We start from the raw sequence: 27,029 nt of genomic DNA on the forward strand, positions 1-27,029 counted from the left end.
GAAATGTAATGCTGGAGATGAATAGTTATTTGAATTGCACAATTCTGGCCCAACAGCGGCCGAGCGGTAAAAGCGCTGAACAATGGTAGTTTGGTCCGGGGTTCGAGTCCCGGCGAACGGGCTGGCTGCATGGGCGTTTTCGTGGTTTTCTCCATGTTTAACGTGGATACGAGCCAGGTTCCTTTAAAAAGACTTCCACGGGGCATCCCTCCCTTTCCGTGTAGTGCCTAAGGGCGGAGCACGTAATAAGTAAAATTGCACAATACTGAACAGAAGTTGTAAATTCTTTATTCAACCATCACGCGTTTGATATAATTTAAATGTGCAATGGTGTTGGCGAGATAACTCTTTCTGTCCTTCAAGTTGATTATTTCGCTACATTTTTGTCAATTAGCTTACAAAGTATTTTCTCCCTCCTCGCAGAATGCTTTCGTGGCGTAACGCTAGCCCACTCGGCGCGTATTCGAGGGCTCCATGTTCGAGTCCAGGCAAGAGCTATGTTCACTTTACATGTCTCCAGCATCAAAATAACCTAATGTCTCTACAGTGGCGCCTGAACTAAAAGGGGGTGGATGATGATTCTTTACTACCAGGATTTGGCGATTGGGTCCCCTAATCCCCAGTCTTCCTTTAAAGGGGGAGTATATAAGGTATTTTCCCCTCCTTCCTGCATGCCTTCGTGGTGTAATGGTAGCACACACGGTGCGTATTCAAGAGGTCCAGGTTCGAGTCCCGGTGAGGTCATTGCTCATTTTCATGTCTCCTGCTTCAAATTAACATAAAGACCCTACAATCTAAATAGTCGAGCAAAGGAAATGAAGGGGAATATTTATACTCAATAGTGCTTCACATCATTACTTTGACTACACAGATTTTAGGTTATTTCAATTGGAAACATAAACGCTGCTGTTGATTAAATCTCCCAACTAGATTAAGGCTCATAGTTGGCTTTAGAGTGAAACAAGAGTTGTTCTGTTCTGTACATTAACAAAAAAAAAAAAAAAAAAAAAAAAAAAAAAAAATTGCCTGATCCACAATGCTTTCTTTTAGGTTAAGAAATTATTTAAAATTTCCTTAAGAATACTTGAAACAACTTGTTGATTAAAACAACAGAATAACTGCGTTTTAATTTCAAATTGATTAGATTCTCTTTAATGCAGTAATTTTATTTTCGAATGTCATATTTAAACATTAAATTTCAAGAAAAAACGTATATTACTGCAAACAGCAGTGCAAACGATTTTTTTGAACTTTAAATAAACAACGTTACGGATTTAATAATATTTGAGTTTTATCTTCCACAAACGATTCGTTTCAAACTGCCCAATGACGAAGTGGAAATTTTTATTTAAAAGCGCAATTAAAAAAATTCAGCTTAGGTTATTTCGAATTGCAAATGATTAGAAATTTTTACATTTCAACTTTCCTAGAAAGACATTCATCTGGGAACTTCTCAAAATTAGAAAACTCAAAATAAAAACTGGAGGGAAAAAAATAGACTGGAGGGAAAAGAATCAAATTGCAAAATGTTAAAAGGAACGCTCTTGCAGTGCGTAACACATGTTGATGATAAATGTTTTAATAAAACACATCTCTTTTCTATGGATCTCCCAACTTTACAGACCAAATAAATAAAGCCAAGAATTTTAATATCTTCTTCGGTTTAACAGTTGACTTCTTCGGCAATTACGTTCTTCGCTTGACTAATAGGACGCGGAAATCGGTTGAGAAGATGCCCAGAACAACACCACAAAGAAATTGGCATCCTCGCCTTCTACCTTTGCCTCCCCCAACTCCATCCGCGCGCAAGCGCAACAGTAACTTTTCCCTCCTGACATGCCCCCTTTTAAGACTTTGCTGGCGAATGGCGATCAGTGCTTCTCGGCACTTCATCTGATGTGGTCGTGTTTGCGATGCTTTGTAGAGTGAAAGAAAACGTGCCGCACGGAAGCAAAACTTTCGCCGGATCTTTTTTATAATTTTAATGCACGATGAAAGGTGCTTCAGTAACTGAGTTCTGACTTTATCGAGACTTTCTATTGTTTATCTTTTGGTTCTGTTGTACTTTTTGTTTCCAAAAGAACTATTGCAATATGAAAGACAGAGTGTTGTTTGCTTATCTTTGACTTCATGCAGTGTAGTGAATTTTGACTGTGGTTCTCTAAGCTCATGCTTGGGTAAGTATAGAGAAATGGTCTATTTATAGAAAAAGTTTGAGCTAACTCTGTATATAATATAAATAGCGGCAGATACATAGCAATAACTACGTATATGACATGTTTGCCTTTCATAACATTATTTTGACGGTCATCAATACAGCATGTGCTAAATATATCTTATTTAGATAGTAAAAGTTCACTTGTTTTCTTGTTTTAAATTAAAGAATACATCAGCATTTTGTTTCATTAAAGAGAAGTATATATATACACTCCCTTCAATCCTGCAGCTATAGCGCAGGACTGGTTAACAATTTTTAATTTTTAATTTTTGACCAATTAATAGTTTTTCCATATATATATATATATAGAGAGAGAGAGAGAGAGAGAGAGAAATAGATCTATATGTATATATATATATAGAGAGAGAGAGAGAGAAATAGATCTATATGTATATATATATAGAGAGAGAGAGAGAGAGAAATAGATCTATATATATATATATAAATAGATAGATAAATTATCAATCTGGATAAAAAATTTTTGGAATTCATGAAATCATTTTATTGTTCAGAAATCAATGCGTATCATATTTGCATTGTCTTAATATTAGTAATATGAAAAAAACACAGAAGATTCTGTGCTTGAATTATACTTCTTACTTCTTTTATCAAAATTTAGAATTAATGTATCTTGCGTTTAGTTACATTTCTTCACGTTACTTCTTTTATAAAAATTTAGAACTAATATATCTTGCGTTTAAAAAATTAAGTAAATTGAATACGTATTTTAAAAGTTTAGCCTGAATTTTTTATTTTGACGATTAACTTGTTAATTATAGCGCCTATTTAAAACTATCAAAATAGGGATTGCGCACTTTAGGTCTTATTCCATAAACAAAAGATTGCTTGTATGCTTATAATGTTTGCAATTTCTTTTTCCACTAAGGAAATAAAATATTTTATCGAATCAATTCCGCATTAGTTGCGTTTATTTTTATCGTGTTTAACGGCACATCAATTTATTATTTAATAACTGATAATCGGTTTAAAATTTAAACGTATTAGTTGGAATGTATTTAACATTGTTCCTTTAATAGGAGTTCATTCCTTTAATAAGAGTTTCGAATTTTAAACGTTTTGTTCTGAGGAACATAAATATATTTTAAATAGCATTAAATTACTTGTACAGTTATGCATTTTATTCTGCTTTTAACATTTACGATAACAATATGGTTTTTCATAACAAGTAATCTTGAGTACATTGTAACTGCCGATGACAACACTTTTTTCTGAATGATAATAAGCTTGGGTAAACGTTCAATTATTATAACGTAACCTTGTCTGAAACAAAATCTAAGCACACAGGAATATAATGATATTCAGGTCCTTAAATGTCAACACAAATATATTTTAATGATAGTTTGACACTGTTGGTTAAGTATTTTAAGTCAAAGCTAACTATCACAACAATAACGAAGCTCTTAACTTATTAGGAAAAAGGACTCAAATCAAAACAAAAGAAATAACATTTTGTACGTATAATTCAGTTTAGAAAGACTAAACATTTATCACAAAACTTTAAGATTTTTGAAACATCAGGATTTTTGGATGCCGGAGAGATGAAAAATTAGCATTCGCCTTCGCCGAGAACCGAACCATGGTCCTTTGAAATACCGACTCAGTGTGCTGACCACTACACCACGAAGGCATGCTAGGAAGGCGGGAGAAATGCCTTATAAACTGAATGCTGACAGAGAGTACTTAAACGTAGATTTTATGGAACCTTAATCATTGTGACGGGTAAGTGTACCAGAAAAGATTATGCATGAAAAATCATAGTATATTTAATCGTCTTTCGTCTTATACTAGATGCTTCATAAATACCTCAACTTTCATGTTAGAGAGTTAAGGTATTTGTAAAGCTAAGAACATAATTTGCGTTGTAAATTTCAATCCTTAATTTTAATTTCATGAAGAACGCATTTTAGAGACATGCTGGTACGCAAAATATCGTTATTTACATACTATATATGAATAGTAGTTTGAGAAATATAAGCCCTATATTGGATTCTGTTCACTTTACTCTTTAAGGAAATAACTTTAAACTTTGTATAACATTTCATATTATGTTACACGTTTGCTCGTATAACACTATCCCGTAATATTTAATAATTTTATGACACAATCATATAATTTTATGACACAATCATATAATTGTATGACACAATAAGCTTTTGAGCTGCAAATTAAATGAATTAAAATTTATTTTATTGATACTAGATTTTAAGCCAAATGATGAGGACTTGATTTCAGAAAATCAAATCATTTTTTGATTTTATACCATTTGAGCATTCTTTTTTTTTTTTTTTTTTTTTTAATATGGCGCCCTAATTTTTAGGATGACGAATCAAACTTAGGATTTTTGCTTGTTTTCAAGTTGCTTGCGTGAAATATGGTAAAAGGATTATTTCTGAAGTTTAATAAAAATAAATCTAAGGGAAAATACCAGTCTTTTTCTAATCTACTGGCAAACCTGTCTTATTGCATCCACCGTTTCTTAAGACATTACTTTTATATTATTTATTTTAGGCGAATTATTCAAAAATACTTGTAATCACCTATATAAAGCAAGTAAAAAACATCGCATAAAATATTAAATCAGAGAATTGCGCAAACTTGGCATTGTGCGCTCCATTTGTCCCTGTACACATGAATATATTTCCACTTAAAAAGTCAAAGGAGCACCCAATTCTAGGTAAAAGCATATTTACGGAACATTCAACTACTCAGGTTACCATAAATGAAACAACAACTTGGCGATAAACGAAACAACAACTTGGCGATAAATGAAACAACAACTTGGCGATAATACAAGAGGTACCCCTTCAGTCTACTCTAGCCTAGAGGACTAATAATAACGATAATTGTTAAAGCATCAGTAATGCTTAAAATTTAAAGGGAAACATATGCAGATAGTTGAAACATCTAAAACGAATTCTGGAATGAAACACTTTTTTTAAATCATTAACAACTAGTTACGTAATCAATTGCTTATTTCTGCTTGTTTACAAGTTGCTTGCAAGTAATTCTTTTTTTTTAAGACCCAAAAGGGACATTAGTTCTGAATGGGATATAGTCTCGAAATGGTATTTTGCGTTGAATCACTATGAAGAGCGAATCACTTTTCAAATTGTTTTACAAATATTATCTCCCTGTAGTATATGTTTAAGGAAATTAAATAATGTCAGGAAGCTTGTTATAAAATAGTTCAAAAATGAAAAATCTCTTCGCAAAATACGAAGTACGTAAATAAAAGTCATGGTACTGTTAAGTGTATTCTAAATAAGTTTAAAAATACTGGAACTACAGAAAATAAGTATCTTTCCGGCAGATCATCTCAGGGAAGTGAGAGAGGCGAACAAGTTATTGAAAAAACTAAATGAAATCCTTTCGTAAATTGTTTTTGAGTACTTTGGTAACTTTGGGAAACTAGCAAAAAAGTTCGTATTAGAAGAATTAGAAAGTTATCAAGCACCAAGACCAAAACCATTCATAAATAAAGCTAACGGAGAGAAGAGATTAGAATTTTCAAAAAAATTAAAATTAATAAGCAAAAAGAATTTGGCATCATGTTGGATGAAAGTAACTTTAGCTGTCATCAGATGGCTGCAATTTAGTGCAGGGATAAGCGATGGTAAAATACAATGATGGTGGTGGTGATATATGGTACAAAGATGTGGAAATATATGGTTGCAAGTGGTGTTGGAAACTTGCAGATAATAGTTTCATTAAAATAGTCAGACATTAACCCAATCGAGCATGTTTAGGAAGAATTGGGAACGAAACTTCAAATGTACTTAACATTAAACCAACGCAGCTTAGGTTTGTTTGTTTGTTTAATTAAGGCAAAGCACGCGAGGGCTACTGCCTAAGAGGAAGGTTGGCTTAGTAAAGGAATTTCTAAAGGGAATTGCCTCGTATGCACGTTACACATGGAAAAAACCACGGAAACGCCCATGCAGCCAGCCCATTCGCCAGGACTCGAACCTCGGTCCGAACTACCAGTATTCAGCAGCTTTACCAGTCGGCCGCTGGTGGGCTCCCGCAACTTACAGCATCAAAAATATCCCACGACATAATGAAATGTTTTTGTTTGTAAGATGCGTAATACTCTTTTCATTGATATTTATCAGTACATGAAAGAATAGCTTTTGATTTTTTTACACATCATTGTACATTGTGTTAAACACATGCGGATATATTTTTACTGATTTAAATATAAATCAATATACTTAAATTTAAAATTCGTCATAAAATTTTGAATTTTTAAAGCAAACTAAGCGTATCAATACTTTTCTCTTGCTGTACATATATACCTTTCTCAGTAACAAATGTATGGAATGTTTTCAATCGAACATATACTTCCAATATTATTAAGTTTAATTAGAGAGTAAAATATTTTAGACAATTTATATATTTCGACGATGGTTATGGTGCAAACCGTACTTCTTACCAATGTGGTTTTCACACTGTTTACCGATGTACCTTCAGTTACCTTTCATATTTTGCTTTCTCGGTACTTACGTGCTCTCACAAAGATCTCAAAAGAATTCGCCGAATTTTCAAAATGTGCCAAACTTTGGCAACTACGCACATAACCATTCTTGAGGTAACCATGTTTATTAAAATCCTCCAGTTAAGCAATGTCACCATTTTTCGTATACGTTCTTTTTGTTAATCTCCGAATTCCAATAATTTTCATGAGCAAATTGTAGTATTTTTTGCTTTAAAATATCGGGTTGTTGAATTCAGTAAAGGAAAAAACTTCCATACAATTTCTGCAGGAATAGAGAATTTTGTTGCAAAATATATAAAGGAAATATCACGGAGATGCTTTCCGTAGAGCCGTTATTGTTAAGGTTGCGGGATGTCTAGTCTCTGCAGTCCACTGATTTTTGTTTAAGCGGAAACAGATCTGTCTATTTGGTGAGAAGAATAGCACAAAAAACTGCAGAAAGGTCAGGTGAGAAATGAAAGCGTTTTATTTTTTAACGTACCATGAATTCTTATTTAGTAATAAAAATGTGTTTAACGTTCTATTCTTGTTTTTCTTTCAAATTTATTATATTATCATTTATTTATATTTAATTTTTTCATTAAAAATTTCCATTATTTTTTATTAAGAAGATATACTGTAAAAGCAATTATTTTCGCTAGGTTTTATTTATTTATTTATTTATTTATTTATTTATTGAGGCCGGTAAGATTCCATAACTTTGGAAATATTCAACAGCAATGCTCTTCTGTAGAAGGCAGGTCTCAAATTTTAATAATTGTTTTTTCGAGAATGCGTGATAGAGGGGGAAATATGTCTTTACTCAAGAATAATAACTAACACGTGTAATCAAGTTTACACCTAACCCAGTATATTTGAAGAAAACTTTTCCATTTTTGTCGAAAGATCGCGTAGTTTGGCGTCTTTTCTTTAATAGCCAAAAATTATCTACGGGATTTTCCGTGTTAGGTTAGGTTATTTAATTACGGCAAAGCCTCGAGGGCTATCTGGCTAAGGGGAGGGATGCCTTCGTGGAGGACTTTCTAAGGGAAGGGGCTCGTATACACGTTACACATGGGGAAAACCACGACAACACCCATGCAGCCAGCCCGCTCACGGGATTCGAACCTCGGACTGAACTACCAGTGTTTAGCGACTTTACCGCTCGTCCGCTGGTGGGCTCCAACCAGAAATTCTGTTGAAGGAAGTCGAAGCACAATGTCAAACGTCAAGTCGTTTATTTATTTGCTGTTGCTGGAAAGAGTCAACAATAATGAAATTTTGCATAAATAGCCAATAGGAAAACGGAACCAAGTGCAAACGGAAAAGAACTCTGGCATGCAGATTACTACCAGAGTTACTTTGAAACTAAATAATCCTCCCGACAACAGGTAAGTCACGTGAAGATTTCCCTTTTTCTACTGCTAATACACAGTGAATTATTCTGAAAGTATTTGCTCCAATAAAAAGAGTTCACTATTCTTTGAAAAAGTTTGATCCTGTTTTCCACCAAAATTGATTGCAAACGAAAAGTGAATTTTGCGAATTTGCCATATGTACTACACTGACTACCAATAAGTATTTGGACACCTGTGATAGAAAAGAAAAACTAACTTTATTCAAAATCAACAGTTGGTATAGCCTCCACGAGAGGTAATTACAGCGTGGACCCTCCGGGGCATACTTTCCACAAGTCTTTGTATGACAGCTAGTGGTATTTCTTCCACTCGGCTTGGAGAAGACATAGAAGTTCCTTCACCGATTTTGCACGGATAGTGCACCCCTGAATTCGGCGATGCAACTCGTCCCAGAGGTTCTCGATAGGGTTCAAGTCTGGACTCTAGGCAGGCCAGTCCATTCGATGAACTCCATTGGCACCATACCAAGCCTTGGTTAACGTCGAAACATTACAACTGGCATTGTCGTCCTGAAAGTAACAGGGGTCCAACCCGTAAAACTGCCACAACGTAGGAAGCACATTGTCAAATAAAATAGTGCAGTAGGCATCGGAGTTGAGCTTACCATGAATGGGGACTAAGGATCCCAGCCCATACCAGGAGAAACACCCCCAGACCATAATTCCACCTTCGCCGAACTTGACTGTTAGCACAATGCATTCTGGCAGGAGATGTTCTTCAGGTAGACGCCAGACCCAGACCCTGCCATTCGAAAGGTAAAGGGTGAACCTTGATTCGTCACTCCAAAGAATCCGTTTCCACTGATCTACGGTCCAATTTCGATGTGCTTTGCACCACATTAACCGAGCAGCGCGGTTGGACTTTGTGATCAAAAGCTTATGGGCAGCAGCACGACCATTAAAACCAAGCAGATGTGCTTCCTTACGAACAGTATTCATTGAAACAATACTCCCGGATGCCTGTTGAAACTCTTCGAGGATGAGGGCCATCACCGCTCACCTTCCACTTCTTAATCACATAGGCCACTGTCGATTTTGGGTACTTCAGATCGCTAGATATGTCCCTGATGAGCCACATTTGTGATACCCGATAATTATACCTTTCTCGAAATCAGAGAGCTCCGAACTGCGATGCATCTTGCATGCGACTGAAGCCGATGCTGTTTCCTACACGATATATACCGGCGGAATCCGTGACGTACCTTAAAACCGCAGATATTGTCATTTGCATAGGTGTCCAAATACTGGTAGTCAGTGTACTAATAGTACTCTAAGCGCAACTAATAGTACACTAAGCTCAACTCTTGCATCCATTAAGTGTTCATCTTGTTTAAAAATGAATAAAAGACTTAAAATTGGATTGAATGCAATGAATTAAAAAAGTGAACTTTATCGTTTGTATAAATGTTTGTATAAAGGTCTTTTTTTAGCATTTTAAGAGAAATCTCGACATTATTTCGGAAAAGCGAATTTTTGAATTTAGACAGTTGCTATACGTTTACCGATCTTTTCGCGAGAAATTCTTTTGACTGAATTTTAAATTTCTGAAACGGGAATTATATAAGCAGTCGAATTAAATTAATTTTAGTTTTTAATTGTAGAGGAGATGCAACTTAAATTCACGAAGATTACTTTTTGTTTCAATTGCTATTAGACATAAGATTTGGAATAAATATTATCCGATACCAAATATTCTTTTAAATGAATAATTTTCGCTTGAATTTTCCCGAATGTACTTCCACAAAATGCATGAAATGGATCTTCCAAGCGAAAAATAGATGAATACAGTAGTGCATAGATTTTCAAATGTCTTAATGAAGTACTTAATTATTAATTTAAAAATAGATTTTTCCTTCTTCGTGTTAATTATTTGGTACATGGTTATAAATGTATTTTTGAAATGCATGAGATCACGTATTTAACGCAGGAATTATTACTTACTGTTGAAAGTTGTATTTTGTTTTTCTGTATTGCTTGCTAAACTGTGTGTTCCCGAATAGTCATATTATACTTTAAGTTCTGGAGATGTACAAATGCAGGATTATGTTTTCGCATACACTATTTTAAGACACAAGATAACTTTTTCAGTAAGGAACTCTAAAGATTAAATGCCAACATACAGACCAGGCAGCTTTAATTATTTTAGTTTTATAATGATGCTGAAATGCGTGATATAAAATTTAGATTTCAAGAGATTTAAACGTACTGCAAGATGTTTCATGGACAGTCACAGACATAAACACTAGAATCTTTTATTTCCAAATTTATGCCATGACGTGGCTGCGGAAAAACGCATGTGACTTTCTGCCTGAAGGAAAGTATGCCTTCTTGGAGTTTCTGAGATATGGCGATGATCTTAAACTGCGTTATTTACACGATGCTTACATTATTTTGTGCAGTGTATGTGACTGAGTAACATAACAAAAATTAATCGAATGACACTTTTACTTGTTCTTGCTTTACTTGTTTTACTTGTTACTTGCCATTTTTACATGTTCACTACTAAGAAAGTTAGGCCGCTGTAGCACCTCATTTGGTTGGACTGTACTTATGAGATGGAATGGGCCCTACATCAAAAGCAAAACTGGTCAGGCCCGAAAAATCTCAAAGACTGGACCTATCAAAGATAATGCGTCATACAGCCATAATTTATTTTTTCCGAGATTAAATCAAGTATCCGATCCATTACATCAGTACCTAATAGAAAAAATGGCTTCAATAAATGTACAGGAGTTTAATTTGTTCCCATTTTAAATGGGTAGATGTATTAATAAGGCCCAATGGTGCAGTGGCTAGCGCATTACGCAGCAACACGACAGGTCCGGGGTTCAATCCTCGGGGTAGGCAGGTGACAGGTGACGGAAGACGGGGACGCCTGGTGTTTAACAGTGGTAAACAGGCATATGTCCCACGCCTTCCCCTGTGTAGAAGCAGCAAGTTTATTTAAATTAATAAAAGTATACACAGTGCAACAAGAGCAGATGAGTGATTGTGTTACATTGCAGTTCAGGATACATTAGCATGTCATAAATAGTCAAGTGCAAGACATAAAAAGAAAGGGTCTTAAATTTAAAAAAAAAAAAAAAAAAAAAAAAAAAAAAACATTAATCACATAAACATAAGGCGTAATTAGATACCAATACTCTTCACTCAATACATAAACTTAAGCATATTGCCAATGCGTGATAGTGTTTATATTCGGAATATTGAGGTAGCTAGAGATTCTATACTTACTACAGGGTGTACAGACAGTGAACAAAAGCTTAGTAAAAGCATGATACTTGATAAAATACAGGACAAAATACATGCAATGCATTGATACAATGCATGAGACACGGAATACATTGATAAAATACAAGAGACATGAAAATACATTGATAAAATACATGAAACATGATGCAACTTTAGAAATAGTACACAACACTAACAATGTGATATACAGAGCGGAATACGTATACAAAGGTATTAACAGAATACAAAACAGAAGATAGTGCATTAAAGATTTAAGTACAGTGGATATATACATAATGCGCAGATGCTATTGCAAAGATAATTTGAGTATTATAGAATTTGCGCAGTTCGTATAAATTACAGGAACAAATGTTATAATTAATGTAGATACACTGTTACATGTGCAAGTGCTAATACGTGAAGGAAGAATGCGCTGAGACACTGATGGACGCTGATAGAACTGAGACACTGAGCGATTGGTGCACTACTGGGTACTGATGGTAAAATACATTTATTGGTGTATTAATGACGAACTGAGAGGCGATTGGCGGATTCAGTGAGGAGAGCAGATGTCCTGACCCATCGCCCTAGTGATGCTAACAATTTGACAAATTTTGGATATTGCAGGCTTATGTGTAATAATAAATCTATTAAAAGCTTCTCTATTGGAGGTTTGGCTGGGGAGATGATGAGCAGTTGTCAATTCACGTTCATAGAGGTAGTGATCCGGGGTGCCGTGACCTCCGCAGACGCATTGGTCAGTTAGAGATATGTTGCGTTGAAAGAAGTAGCTGGGAAATGGGCCATGACCTGTTATGAATAGTGTAAGGGTGCAATGGCGAAGTGCCTTTCTGTGCTGACTTTGGGTATAAAGTCAAAGGTGCGTCTTCCTGTGGGGCTGAAGTTCCACTCTCTCTGCCATAGCTGAAAACACTGTTTTCTTAGAATACTTTTCAGATGTTGAGGGTGGTGCTGGAAGGCTGTTGAATTGGGCATCTGAGTCTGTGACCGTTTGCTTGGCTAAGCGATCCGCAGTCTCATTGCCCTCGTTGTCCGCGTGGGCCTTTATCCATTTCAGTAAGGCAAGGTCAACTCAGCCTTTCATCCCTTGGGTCGATAAAATGAGTACCAAGTTCCCTTGAGGACTAAATACTGGGGATCCTGCGACAAGCTGACCACTTGTTCAAGGCATATGCTTACGCACCCCGGGGACCACGGTCAAGAACGCAGATTTCGGGGCACTGCTGGCCTTGTCCACTAGGGCTGTTGCTCCACTGAGTTTAATTTAGATATATTAATTGATGAACCAAATGCCTGGCTAGTACCATTTTCTGTATTTTGGGATTTAATGTACATTTCATATAACAAAATTTATTGCATTTCGTACTAAAATTTTAAAATTAAAATAATCCATTTGAAAAAGTGTGGGATTCTTGTGCGTTCAATTTAATTAATAATTAAATACATATATTTTATACGAAATAATACAATAAATTTTGACTTGATGATACTTGAGAGTAAAACAAAAAATTAAAATTTCAAGTTTGTACTGTTATAGATGCTTTTTTTATCTGCCTTAAAGTACCCTTCCATTTATAATGAAATATTAGTATTTTGACCTCTAGCCACCTAACTCAGTTCTCACAAAATGTTTCCCTACGAAAGCGGCAGTTTCTCGCAGAAATTCGCCGAGAATTTATTTTCGCTTAGGAGAGAGTTTGCATTTTTGGTATTATCCAATTAAACAAACACATGGTGGGCAACAACATACCTTTCAAATGCTGTATTCTTGCAATAAAAGAAGCTAAGGAAAAGAACTTATTTTCAGATAGAGATTATCAAGAATAGTAACAAAAATTTGGTACTATGCTGCCATTGAAGAGATATAACTTAAGATCACATGCTTACGAGATTAATCGTATGTTTACTAATACCTAATATATCCAATATTCTCATATGGGTCTATCTCCAAAACAAAAATTCAAAAATCTGTGGATTAATTTCTTTTCCTTAGAAAATCGAAGCCTTTACTAACCTGCTTCCTAACAAAGAAGCTTCCATTAACCTTTTAGGAGAAACTGTCTGCAATAAACTGATGCAATGCATTTGGGAAAACTGCACCTGCTAGTGCATAACTTAGGGGGAGAGAAGTAAACAACATTGCAATCTATGCCGTTACGAACGGTTGTGGTCGTTTGAACGAAAGGCCATCTCGGTGGTTTTGGCCTTGATAGAGTAAAATTCTTTAGGGGAGTATCTAAGCATAACAGAGGGTTAGGAGACTGAAGAGTTATTTTTTAAAATATATTTCAATATAGGGTAATATACGCCAATTTGTTTTCGTAGAAAGCTATATGTATCAGCTTCATTTTTCTATTAAGAAAACGTACATTGGTCATCAGCACCTTTGGTCTGTGGCAAAAAGTTTCGGGACATAAGACTTATATCTCTTAGGTTAATTATATTACTAAAGTAAACAAAGAACGAAGTAGAATGACACACTTTGAAGGCAAGGGCATTGTTATAAGAATAACTCATTTAATTTAAGAATTAATAGACAACGTTGACGTATATATCTTTTTCTAGAAAGTTCTTTGGAGCATATTGTTCTATATTGGAAAAGATCTTGTCTTATTTTAAATATTAGAATGTACTTTTAAGTATTTATCAAATACAGAGATTTCGATATTATCTGCCAGTACCACTTAGTATTCTATTTACCTTTACTGCAATGTGAAGTATGCAATCATTTATATGAACCTAGGACAACTTTAAAATTTTCACAAATTTAGGTTTATTTTATTCCAATAAATTATGAAAGCGTCTATCATTTTATACATTCACGTCCGTAACCTCTTTTAATATCTGGTATTAGTCGGCCAGTAGTTAGTATGCTAAATTTCATACAATCTACATAGCATACAAAATTCATTCAGCTTTCATTTGCATTAAATTACAGTAAATATTCGAAGTACATTTCAACATATTTATCGAAAAAGATGAAACACGTAAGCAGACCTGCACAGTTCAAAGATCGACAGTATTTAATACCTATAGACTAAATAATGTCATTTATGCATGCGTAGCAGAATACGTGAGAGAAAGAAATTTTGCCAAGAAATTACATAGAAGAACGAAATATAAATTTTCAGTGGGTATTTCTTTCATATAAAGTGAATTTATTGCTTAATCTGGAATCCTGTGTTCGGGAAGGGAAGGAATTTTTTATTAATTACTGGGACTGTTATTGAAAGACACAAAACTAAACGTTTATCTATTTTTGTTAGTATATTGTTAAGTTTTTATTTGTTAAGCTCCAGTGTGTTCATTTTTTTCTCTTCACTGGCAGTAAATCGTGCTCAAGTAATTGCTTTCCAATAAAAGAAAGAAAATGTGAAATTTGATCATAGAGCAAGAGAGGAAGGAGATTACACAAAGCAGAAAAAAAAATAAGAGCCCAAAGTGCAACTATCATTCTTCTGCTTGTTTTCTTGAAGTTGTAAAGTTTAGTTCACGTAATTGAGTAAATATGTGATATGGTTCCTCGAAACCATAAATTATCAAAAGAGTGATTTTCTTTATTATTACGTTTATGATGAAATAATTAAAAACGTAAATTATCCACGCATTACCAAAAACCACGAAAGAAAGATGTAACAGCATTCAACACACTAGTTGGTTGGCTATCTAAATTTAGATCTTGAAAATTAATGACCTGTGGCTGATCGTCTAAAATTTATTTCATGTACTCAAGAAGCATATCTAACGGGGGTTCCGAATCGTTAGATTTTTTTCAAATAATAGTATTTAATATGAAAGACTTAGCAGAGCTTATCATTGCTTTGTTGTACTTACAGTAGAGTTATGGCTCCAAAATAATGATTCGTAACTGATGCTGATGTTTCTTTCTTTAATATTTTGGAAACTATTAAAAAAGCTACTCGTAAATATTTCAAGTGCTCGAACTACTTTCCTAAATTCTTCGTTCTTCGTAACTGCCAACAACCAAAATCAAAATAAAATATCATGACAACAGGTAATATTACTTTTAGACAAAACAGTAGTATCTCTTTTGAAATATATTTGCAAAGTTCCTGCGAGTCCACGAGACCTATAAATGAAAATTTATTTCTTTCATTCTGTCTTATTATCTATTTTGATGAAATGTAACTAAAATAATTCCTCAATACCAAAATATATCTCAAAAGCGGGTCTGAAGAGAAGGAAGAAATTTTTCTTCGAGTGAGACTAAAATTGTTCAGAAGATTGAATCGAAATCCATTTAAGTATCTAAAAGCTAAGCTGATTTAAGAAGTTCGTAAAAGAATTGAACTTCTCCTTAATTTGAGAACCCGTCTCATGTTTCTGTGCAAAGAAACTCAAATCTTGAGAAATCAGATAGAACATTTTTTAAAGTAATAATTAATAAATACGTCATGACGAAATATTTTATCCTGTTTTAGATCGTCTGCAAAATTTTCTTCGTTTTAGTTTGCATTTGAAATTCTAATTTCGTTACTTTTCTGAGAGATGGTAATGAAATTTTTTATTTGTTTATCCCTAGGTAAACAAATGTATACATTCATTAATAAAAGGTAAATAAACGCTTTTAATGCGCTCTATTTTTCATTTGCTTTACAGTGAAAGCCGTTGAAGTAAAGAAATTTCAGAAACTTATTGACGAATCATGAAGTCAGCAACAAAAATAATAAAAATCTGTTTTAAAATATGGAGAACTTAAGAAATTATGATGCATGGGTATTTACTTATTATTTTATTTTGTGGACAGTTTTTGACATTTATACGGTCGCGTACGATTTCTACAGTCACATATAATTCATTGCACGAGAATATGAATTTTCTGGCAGAATATTACATGTCTGAAAATTATAGATTTACAAATCTAGTGCATTATATATTAACAGGAGATAAATAAACGTTGTCGATGTTTCGCGGGAAAAACATCACAAATCACTTTTTTAAGAAATGCGATGTGCTGTGATTGATCTGAAGTAACAAAGAACTTCTTGTTAATAATTGCATCCTTGTAAAGTGGTTAAGCATAAAATCAAAACATTTCAAAATAAAAATGATCATAGTAGTACAAACTCGAGAACGAAAAATGCAAAAAGGGAAAATATGTGCAAGATAATAAAAATATAAAAATTAATCTTCCTTTATTGAAACTGTAATTCAGAACTCATCAGGGTAAAAAGAATTAAAGCTTCATAAAAGCTGATTAATATGCTTCGAAAACGTGTTTCGTTCTCCTGGTAAATCTGAGATCAAAAACCAAAAAAAGAAACAAATTTATACTACATAAATACTCATATAAAACCAAAAAAAAGTGAATCTCAAATGTACCAGGATTTTTCCAACACGGCTTCGAAACACTTGGAAGAAAGAATTAAACATAACATTGTATCAAATTGACTAAAAAAAATCGAAACATTACATGTTGTAAAATAACCGTTCGAAAAAAAAACGATATTGGTCTAAAAACTTTATATGAAAATCCGAAATTCAAATTAAAATATAAAGATAGATCGCAATATAAGTATACTTTAAACCAAACAGTCATTTAAACAATATTCTAAAACTTTCAGCGTGGAAGACACTTGCAATTCTTCTACACTAATTTTGATTAAAATGCATAATTTTGCAACAGTTTTAAAGGGTATAAGACTCTTTATTCTGTTACTCGAGTCAATTGCTTGCAATCCGAAACGCTTTCATAATTTTAAACTTAAATGCAATAGTTACTTCTATAGCCTACTTTACAAAGTCTAACTTAGATGTCACATCTGCTTTGTAAACCTCTAAACTACATATCAGGCTGCCTGTTTGTTAGGGAGTTTTCATTTAGCATTTCTTTTCTTAAGGTTGGTAGCTAGATAAATGTGATCGTATTTTGTCCGTATGAGAAATATTTTAGTAGTTGAAGTAATTGAAATATTAGCTAATTATGTTACCAGATGGAAAACATATATATGCAAAACAGCTACAGAAATTAAATATGAAATAAACTTGCGAAAATGGTAAAATGAATGAAAGAGAACAGCTTTTACCTCACAGATAAGCTGCGAACAAGTATTGTACTGATCAAGTATTGTAGAACTAGACATGTATTCTTGGGATTTGCTTGTAGTATTGTAGAACAAGACATTTTTCTAAAAAAGCACTTATGAGGCCGAGCATTGTCATCCATCAGCGAAACCTCTAGGCCAGCAGCAACTCTAAACACTATAACTTCGGATTCAAATACCTCGTGCACATATATCCAGGCGGTTACAGATTTTCCTGGGAAGATACGCAGCTCGGACATATCATTTGTCATGATTCCTCCTTAAACCATTACACTGCGGTCGCGGAAACTGGATATAAACTGGATAAGAGAAGGCAAATTGCATGTTCCTTCCTCTCTCCAGACCCAAACGCGTCTAGAATCACTATTCAAAATATATCTGGATCTATCAGTAAACAGTACTAGGACCTAGACGTTTTGGGTTCTACTGAAAATGACGACGGCACCAGTTTAAATAGTTCTCTCTGCTGGAGTGAGTGGGGCACAAACCATTGGTTTTTTCGAATACCAATTCTCTTGTATTCGCTTTGTGGTTTCTTCAAGCCGACAATGGCAAAAAAGGGTCTTCTGATGCAGTTGGTTTTTTTGGTCTCCCTTGACAAGGCTGTTTGGTCAAGGGCGACCAAGTTGACAGACCAGGCTGTCAATGGATCGAGTGCTTAAAAAGCGGCTCCAAATTCTTGATACCACACTTTGGCGAATATTCAGATATTGAGCTGCCTCCATTTGTGGTTGACCTATCTGGAATCTACAAACTATTCGCCACTTTTGAACTTCACTTAAATGATGGTTTGAACCATAAATACTAAATACTGATCACTCTCAGAAATCACATTCACTTCAAAACACATTACAGACTAGAATTCCAACATGCATCTATTGCGCACCACATTGTCAATCACCGAATTTGCCTATTTCCGGCGCTAACGTATGCGCGGAAGTGCAGTTTTGTGTTCAATTGTATTTACGCAACATAAATAATTACAGCATTGGACATTGGTTGCAGTATTTCATAAGTGAGCCTTTTTTTATTATTCTTTAATTTTGATAACCAATGTAAAATGTAGTCCGTAGACGTTTTGACGGAATAGTTTTTACGACACTGTTATTTTGGAATTTATCATTTATTAGGTTTCCAAAGTCTGAGGTGTTCCATTTTTATTTTGTCGTATCTTTGTGGCATCATTTGATAACGTTAAGCTTTGAGCTTAGCGTAGAGATGGCCTTGTCATTATTATACTGAAACTTGGACATTTTTAAAACGTGTTTGTGTAGAATGAAAATGCATATTGTTTAATGTTCAGAAAGAACTCACTTGTATTCTCAGAGTTATGTATTTGGAGGCATTATGTTATCCGACTGAAGAAAGTAAATTGAATTGCTTTGTGTGAGATATAAAAAAAATTCTTTAGTATTATTCTTATCTCTTTAAACGTCACTCTTGTTATAAAGCAAAATGCAGGTGTAGGGCGATAACAGGTTTACAGCCACTTGCTTCGTTATTTGAATTTGGCAAAATTTTGTAAGAATTGAATGATGTGAGAAGCTGTTTAATGTATTTTAGCATTTTAAAATAAGTTATACTGACATCATTTTAAAGCTGAATTACACCTAATGTTTAGAGGGTCTAGTACAGAAAAACGCCTGTATTACCTGATAAGCAATTATTTATAATGTTTCTTACTTGTAGTCAATATCCTTTGTGGCTTTTAGTGTGCGTAGTGACAATAGTTTCTATTTTAATCGGAGAAAACTTTCGAGAACCTGTTTTCTCCGGGCTTGTTTGAAACAGCAGCATTTGCAATGGAGATAATAACTGTAACTTCATTTGCAAATTAGTTTTCCTGGGGGCATTTCACCTCCATAAAAATCTCTCTCTCAATTCTAATCCCTATTTACCATCAGCTTTTTAAGCATTTTTTGTTTGTCAATTGTTGGCCCCAGTAGATTCGTTTTCCTTCATTTATCTGGAAAATAATCAAATTTCTGGCTGTTGTTCATGAACGTTTCGTTTTCGTCATATTGCCGTCCGTAACGTTTCAAGAAGATTCTATTTAAACTCCGAAACTGTAGTTACCTAAAACGTTTTCATTTGCCCGATTCTTGTTCTTATTATTAGCTACTTAAAAACAGTAACTATTTGCATATCTTGCAATTTCGCTTGTGATTTGATCAGGTATGTTTCTCCTGCCAGCTTTAAGGTTTTGAATCAAAATTTAAATTAGCTCAATTTGTGAGACTTTAAATCAAAATTTACAGTGATATCATATTTATCAAATTAAAAGTTTAAAAAAGAAAAATGTTAATAAAAAGAGAATTAAAACTAGATGTCTTTCCGGCATGGTATAAAAACCATCAGATTTATATTAATTGTAATCATCATTACCCGCATCTTATTAATTACTAAAAAGAAAATATCCCATAGTTGTGAAACTTCGCCTTTCCTCTTCAAGTAATAATATTACATCTATCTTAATTAAGTTTACAATTAAGCCAGTAAATATTTACTTATTTATTCGTTAGCTTATATGAAGTGCTCTGTCACTTACATTTAGACGCACTTTTGAAGAGTTTCGTAAAGCAAGCTGTGCATTCTCAATACCAAAAGAGCTCCAAAAAACAGAAATACTTTTTGCTTAAAACTCTTGAGAAATCTAAAGAAAACTTGCCTTATAATTTAATAGAAAGCTCTGAATTACCTATATTCAACAGAAGCAGTTCCTAGTGTTAGTAGACTATGTATATACCAATGATATTTATCTTGAATAAGTAATGCAGAACTTTGTTTTAAAATTAAATTTCATATGACACAGTTGAATCCTTTAAAAATAATTTAAGAGTAGTTCCATGAATAAAACATATTTGATAAAATATGTAAATGCGAAATTTACGTTTAATATTAAAAGATCCCGCTATCTCAGAAATTAATCGATCATGTTCTTGGTTATGAAGCTCAAACTAGAATTTAATATTTATCCTATACTTTTTTGTGATTAAAAATATCGTGTTTGCAGCTCGTAAATGAAAACTCGTTTTATTTACTAAATCCAAATAAACAACCATAAATTTGAATTTGATGCTGATTCATAGAAATGATGTTTTGGATTTTGTAACATTTCCTACGCATTCATTCACACAAGCGTTTTTGAGGAAAATTAGAGCTTAAATACTTCTGTAAGTATTTAGTTTTTCCTACTTTTTAGTTTGAATAACAAAAGAGATACCAGATAAAATCAAAAAATTAATTATCTAAAATATATATGCATTCCAGGTACAAGACAAAATGTTTTAAAAATAGCGTTTATTAATAAAAATTATCATAAATTCATTGAGTGTCACATCTTCCACCTGTATAGTATATTAGAAAAATTCCGTGTATGACATTTAAGCCAAATAATAGTACAGAAATAATATTTATCAGTCAATATATAAATTATGTTTCATAACAAATGTTATGTCTGCTGCATTACACATTGTTCTTAGATCTTCCAGTGACTGGGTTAATCAAACCGCAGAACACTCGAAATTCAAACTCGATCCAGGCAAACGGGATAGTTGCGTTAATATTTGCGGTTTTTCCCATATGAATGTGAGTATGATCCAGTTTTCGTTAGAAAGTACTGTTGTCTACACTCGTCAGAGTGTTCATTGGATTGCCAGCTGCCATAAAGTTGGGCCTGGGTTTGAATCCTGCAGACGGCATGGATGTTTATAATGTGTAGTTGGTTCGTGGCATGGAAGAACCTAAAATACCAAATACCATCGTACAAAAGTTCTTCGTGAAACTGGTAGAAAAGAAAAAGGAGTAAAAGATATTTGGATCCGTCCTGAGGTTGTCCTGAATCGAAATTAGTGTAGAGGTAGGCAATGTCGTGTCGGACTATCAGGTGGATGTTGCCAAAGGGTTTGGCCAAAGAAATTCGATTTTTACCTCTTGGCTATAATAAATTTGTAAACCAGGTTGCAATTTATAGATCAAGAGGGTATCTAATAAGTGCAACAGCAAAATTCCTTCATAGAGGCATCCTTCTTTTAGGTACATAGCTTTGCTGCGCTTAATCAAGTATTGTAATACAACTTCTTGTGGGCGACACGGATGCTTTCCATTATTCGTCATAAAATATCCGCGGGGGTGTCTATAATGGCCACTCAGAAGCACTTTACTAGTTCTTTTATGGGAACATAATATGTTAGAAACCTTTTGTTTGCAGTAGCCCCATATGAATCTAAGAAAGATTATTTTTGGAACTGCAGAAAATGGAAGTATAGAATCTTTATGATTGAAATAAGTTTCAGCAGTGAACGCCCGATGCTTAGCAATCTAGCTTTCTATGTTGGACAAATAATTTAAATGGCAGCAAATTAAAAAATATAATCCTGCGTCATCTGGCACGCACTCATGTAGGCTGCCCAGTGTACTAAAAGAATCAAAATATGCCAGCAATTTTTACTACTCTTTGTAATTATAGTTATAACTTAGGTACATTAAAACTGATATTAGTATGTACTGCTACGCTTTCAAATAAGCCATAATATTGTAAAAGGCGAAAAATAATTCACCATGGTAATAAAAAGAAAAGGAAATCTCGCAAACTCTTTTCGAGATGACTGAAGAACGATTATTTTGTTACGGGTAGTGTTTTCTCAGAAACACTTTTTTGTAATTCCTCCAAGGTGTGAAGGTTTTCAAAAACCGCCGAACAGATACCCTATCTATAAGAATAACAGAGTTTACCCCTGTGCGCGTGTTTGTGTCGCATAGAGCAGAGATGAACAGGCACATAATTACGAAATTAAGATCATACCTTGTCTGAACGAAAAAGTTGCGCACCTCGATTTCGAATTTTGTAATTTAATAAAGAAATGAATTTTCACACATTTATTCGCTTATCGAATAAACCAAAATATCTGATAAGTTTATAATGTATTTCTCCCGCCTTCATAGTATAGTGGTCAGCACGCTTGACGCGAATTCGAGAGGCCCGTAGTTCGAGTTCCGGCGAAGGCGCTGCTCATTTTTCATCTCCCCAGCTTCGAAATAACCTAATGTCTCTACAAGTTTATTGTTTAAACTACTGAAAGAGAATAAGAAAGTATTTTTAAAAACTACGTTCATAAGCACTTGAGCAAATTTTTGGCCATTTGATTTATTTTAAAACTCCAACACGAAATGTATATCTGTTATACTAAGTACTAAAAGTATATCTGTTAAAACAAATTTTTTACCCTCTTTTGAAACAAAAATGGTAAAATATTTGCATTAGACGATTTTCAAGAATTTCTTTTAATGTGCTATAGCGTAACTTTTAATGTGCTGTAGTATCCCCGAAACTGAACTGTCCGTCATATTTGTATTAAGACAGGAAGTTGCATCAATGTAAACTCTGAAAGAAGTTTTTTTTTACTGCACTATGATTAGTTGAGAGCCAAATTATGAATATACACTAAAACTTTCATTATTTGAATTTCAGTTAGTCAAAAATGTTGACGGAATTACTGTCGGAACTAGAAATTTAAAGGTAAGTCAAAGTGAACAGCGAAACATACTCTTCGGAATTGATATTCATTCAAAATGGAATTGTTTTTTGAGGGGTGTGTCCTTCAGTTTTGGATATCTGAAACTTAATTCATTTGCACTGATTCTTCGCTTTTTTTTCCATAAAACCGAAAATCTTATATCATAACTCGTAGATGCAAATAAAGTTCTGTTACTTTTACAAATAAATTTTTAAATAGCTAGTTTTTCCACATATTATTGCAGGTAAATTTTCAAAGTATTGTTGCGTACGTACGGGTACGTTATGAAATGAATGAACAAGTCCGATGAAAAATGAACAAAATTTATTATTATTACAATAAAGATGCTTAAATTTCCTCAGGTATTCGTGCAGTATTACAATATCTCACAGCACTTATCTTTTAACTACTCAATAAAGAGAACTTAATTCAAAACAGCTAAAGAAAGCTAATACGCGAATTCGCTACAGTCAACAAGAGCAATTTTCTAAACAAACTCTTAAAACAACAACAAACTAATTAACTGAATTGATCTTTAATCTTTGATCGTATCTTTATTTCTGGCCTCAACCTCCAAGGGGTTTTATCAGTATCATGAAAATTACAACCATTATACATTTGCTAGGTTTAAAAATTAATAAAGATTTACATTAGTACATCAGCACACAGGGGCGAATGTCAAACAAATGAAAGTTCATGAGTTTGTAAAGTCTGTACGAAGGATGTTCTGCGTCTTGAGCTATGCTGGCATAAAGGCAGTCATAGGAGAGTCATGTGATCTTGAGAAGGCACCTGGTTGGTCAGCTTCAAGGTAAGCACATTTAGTTAAAAGTTCTTAATTAAGCCAGAAAATTGCTTAATTTGATATAAAGTTTTGTAATTTGCTTTAAAACATAACCCATATGAAAAATGGCTTATGAGAACCAATGCAGTGCAGTTAGAGCTCGAAGCATAAAATCATAAAATAAAATAAGTCCAAAATCTTAAGTAAATAAAACTATTTACAGACTTTAAAAGTTGAAGAATGATATATACAGAATGAGGATGAGTTGAAATAATAAGTTGCAGTAGTGGAATTGTAGTAAATTAAACTAGAATTCCAAGTAAATACTCGTAAAATAATCGAAAGCGGCTATGCCTACTTCGATTTTACTTGTCATTGATTTTGCAGTTCTGATTTTTTGAAGGAATTCTTTTGCTTTATTAATGTGTACTTTAATCTATGAAAAGATCGAAGTTTCATTTTCAGTATTTAGATTATTTTTGGTCCAAGCTGATTTATTTGTATTATTTGGTAGCGTGAGGAAGTCAGCGGCTTTAAGTTGGAATTTATTGCTTCTTTTTTGGCTTTAGCTGCAGCGATGGCTTTTTGTATATTATTTGGTTGTTTAACACAACCCTTATAAACCGAGACGTGATTCTATGCACAAAGGGCACAGCAAGCAGGTTTATGTTCTTATTTCTTTTGGGTACAGGTATAAGTTTCATGAAGTTTAGCGCATTTAATGCACCTCGCTCAATAATGACACAGCTCCCGTGTATGCCCATTAACTAACTGAATTGAGAGGTTTTCCTCTTTTTTATAAGATTTCAAATCGCGCGCGAGAATTTCCTGGAATTTTCTCGAAATCAAAAAGAGATATTTATTTATTAAATGTTAAATAAATGTGCTCTTGTATTTTTAATTTTCCGGCTTAGCTTTCCTTTGATATTCGTCACGCGCTGTACTGCACGGGGAATAAAACAATTTAATTTATAATTCAACTAACATTTGCTATTTAAATACCAAATCCGTAACAGTATGCTCTTTTATATGTCATTTACTATCTTAAGAAACGCCAAAATTATATGATGTTTATTATTTGCATCCGATATTAAGACTAGATGTGTGCTGAATTCTGTTAATCGAAAAAATTTTGGGAGATGCTTTATTTCTCTATCATCTGGTAAACACGTTTCAGCGCAACTGCTTATCCTCAAAGTTTTATTTTAAGCTTAATTTGCTGTTAAAATGTCTAGAAAATGAAATGCAGTCTTCCCAAAAGATACAACTTAAGTGTTAAAAGAATTTGATATGAATACAAAATTTATGGAAGTATAACTGTAGAAAAAACTTAATATTCTTGTGTCAACACTGAAAAAAAAATGTTTCTGAAAGAAGGAAATTAAAAGAAACAACAAAAATTAGCTGAAAACCGCTTCAAAGAAATTGCGCGTTCAACGCGAAATATCCCGAGATTCAAACCATATTTAGCTGAGGTTATCACTCTGAACGTCAAACATTTCAGTAAATGGGCCTATACTAGCGAAACAAACCAAAAGAAACAGCATCACGGACGTCGACTGTTTTTTACCCAAAGACTGTATAAATTGAAATTATATTATAGATTTTTATATATCGTATCAGAAATGGAGAATCCAAAGATGTCTGAGTCGAATTTTGTGAAGATTTAAGAATTTATATGAAGCATTACAACTAATCTTTTTCGCAGACGGTGTAGCCTCTGAAGACGTTCAAATATTATGGAGAAATTAGCTTCATCATTTTACTCTGACCAAATACTGATGAAACGGAAGGCGACATATCTAATCGTAGGAATCTTATAGAAAACAAGCTGTTTCAAAAGTTAGTATGTAACAAATAAAAAGGGGGAGCTTGGCTGCGGATATGTAAGTGTGGAATACTTCAAGAAAATCATTAGCGCATTAAGGTATTCATGAGACAATAAATACGAAAAAATTGAAGGCATTAACAAGATTAAAAAGATAAAGTATTTATTAGTGCAAAGAGGTTTGTCTCTGAGGGACTATTGTTTTCGTTTTGCGATTTTTCGTCGAATCACTCTGAATGTCGTTTCACTTTTCAAACTGTTGCCACGAAATATTATAGCCCTGTATTATATTTGAAGAAATTAAATAATGAAGAATCTGCATAAATGTATATATGTTTCTCGCACTGTGTTAAAACAACGGTACCTAGAGCCAACCAAATTTTGAATGAAGTAATCGTACCATGGGTATCTGGCAGCCGAAATTTGAAATTTGAAATCGGTTTTATTACCGATTTCATATTTCGTAAAACTTTAATGAATTTTTGATTAACAAACTCAACGATTTCACAGCGAGCAATAGCAACGGTGTACAGAAAAAAACATTTTTATCTCCAGCGCGCGAGACTCTGTATCGGAAATTCTAAAGATAGGCTCAATTTAAAATTATTTTGCGATATTGCTCTTGAACTGAATTTTATGGTTTAAGTTCAAAGAACATGATATTTAATAAAAACCGCCGTTAAAAAACGCCTCTTTGGACGTAATTTAAAATCTGAAACCTTTCAGATTTTCTTTTTTGTTTACTTTTATTTGCATTTATTTTTACTTTATTTTCAAATTTATTTATTTTGCAAAAATGTAGCCTTTTTTATATTACGCTATTTGATTTTTGCGATTGATAAAATGAAAAACCTGAGCTTATTCGGAAATAAAGATAATATTTTCAAACACTTATGAGAAAACTGTAGTAAAACATCATAAAGGTGTGTGAAACAATGGCAGAGTGATAAAATCGTGGAAAATTATTTGTATGCATTTCATTCTAAATTAAAATTTAGATAATATTTCTCATTTATATATCTTTTCTGAACGGCCTATTGAAAAATGTATTAACGGTATTTTAGCTTTTGAAACAGAAAGCAGTTTTGAAAGTTATCGTGAAAAATACTAGGTCACAAAGTATTCTTTGAAAAGGTAAATAAAATCAAATAAAAAAAATCAATATACATGCTTTAAAGTTCACTTTAAATTGAGAAAGAATTTATAGAAATATTTTAAATGACTCTTTGTTGAAATATAACTTAACATTCAACTGAAATAATTAAAATAAAATTATTTACAAAGAAAAGCAGATCTAAGAACAAACAAAATGTGATTAAAAGTATAACATAAAATAATATTTCTGAGAAAATAAGAGCGACATTTTCCTTGTCCATTCAGAATGAAAGGGAAGGCGGAAAGGTTAACATAAACTTAAGTTCGCCAAGTGAATTATTCTTGGCGGAAAGTGAAAA

At 33.4% G+C, this 27,029-nt stretch overlaps 1 protein-coding gene across 1 annotated transcript in view; it reads left to right on the forward strand.

The window, feature by feature from the left end:
- Window positions 1-1,888: 1,888 nt before the first annotated feature.
- LOC118189787 (uncharacterized) overlaps window positions 1,889-27,029 on the forward strand; it is a 685,017-nt gene continuing 659,876 nt past the window's right edge. Inside the window, exon 1 of the mRNA XM_085817532.1 lies at window positions 1,889-2,177. The gene's annotated coding sequence lies outside the window, so the exon portion shown is untranslated. The remainder of the gene's footprint in view (window positions 2,178-27,029) is intronic.

This window comes from Stegodyphus dumicola, chromosome 5 (genome assembly GCF_044657685.1).
Source record: "Stegodyphus dumicola isolate Sdum_Otavi_A_Nest chromosome 5, ASM4465768v1".
NCBI lineage: Eukaryota > Metazoa > Arthropoda > Arachnida > Araneae > Eresidae > Stegodyphus > Stegodyphus dumicola.